Below are 1358 nucleotides of genomic sequence, written 5' to 3'. Positions count from 1 at the left end.
CATCTGTACAAACAATAGTACGCAAGTATAAACACCATGGGACCACGCAGTCGTCATACCGCTCAGGAAGGAGACGCATTCTGTCTCCTAGAGATGAACGTAATTTGGTGCGAAAAGTGCAAATCAATCCCAGAACAGCAGCAAAGGACCTTGTGAAGATGCTGGAGGAAACGGTTACAAAAGTATCCTATATTGACATAACCTGAAAGGCCGCTCAGCAAGGAAGAAGCCACTGCTCCAAAACTGCCATAAAAAAGCCAGACTACGGTTTGCAACTGCACATGGGGACAAATATTGTACTTTTTGGAGAAATGTCCTCTGGTCTGATGAAACAAAAATAGAACTGTTTGGCCATAATGACCATCGTTATGCTTGGAGGAAAAAGGGGGAGGCTTGCAAGCCGAAGAACACCATCCCAACCGTGAAGCACGGGGATGGCAGCATCATGTTGTGGGGGTGCTTTGCTGCAGGAGGGACTGGTGCACTTCACAAAATAGATGGCATCACGAGGCAGGAAAATTATGTGGATATATTGAAGCAACATCTCAAGACATCAGTCAGAAAGTTAAAGCTTGGTCGCAAATGGGTCTTCCAAATGGACAATGACCCCAAGCATACTTCCAAAGTTGTGGCAAAATGGCTTCAGGACAACAAAGTCAAGGTATTGGAGTGGCCATCACAAAGCCCTGACCTCAAGCCTATAGAAAATGTGTGGGCAGAACTGAAAAAGCGTGTGCGAGCAAGGAGGCCTACAAACTTGACTCAATTACACCAGCTCTGTCAGGAAGAATGGGACAAAATTCACCCAATTTATTGTGGGAAGCTTGTGGAAGGCTAACTGAAACATTTGACCCAAGTTAAACAATTTAAAGGCAATGCTACCATATACTATTTGAGTGTATGTAAACTTCTGACCCACTGGGAATGTGATGAAAGAAATAAAAGCTGAAATAAATCATTCTCTCTACTATTATTCTGACATTTCACATTCTTAAAATAAAGTGGTGATCCTAACTAACCTAAGACAGGGAATTTTTACTCTGATTAAATGTCAGGAATTGTGAAAAACTGAGTTTAAATGTATTTGGCTAAGGTGTACGTAAATTTCCGACTTCAACTGTATATGGGGATATTCTGATATTGCTGGGGTGTAGCCAGGGTTACATAGCCAGGGTTATGTTCAGTTAGCACGGAATGGGAGAAAACTTTTTGAAACGGAGGAAGTCCCATCTATACTTGTCCAACAATACGACCCAATACTTTTCAAAATCGTTTTGCCCACTGAACTAGAAAACTTGAGTACCCCAACAACTTGAACAATGTGTTTCCATCATGAACGAAAATAAGTGAAGGAATTA

Source organism: Salvelinus namaycush, chromosome 3, assembly GCF_016432855.1.
Source record: "Salvelinus namaycush isolate Seneca chromosome 3, SaNama_1.0, whole genome shotgun sequence".
Classification (NCBI taxonomy): domain Eukaryota; kingdom Metazoa; phylum Chordata; class Actinopteri; order Salmoniformes; family Salmonidae; genus Salvelinus; species Salvelinus namaycush.
Note: the sequence above shows the minus strand (reverse complement) of the source record.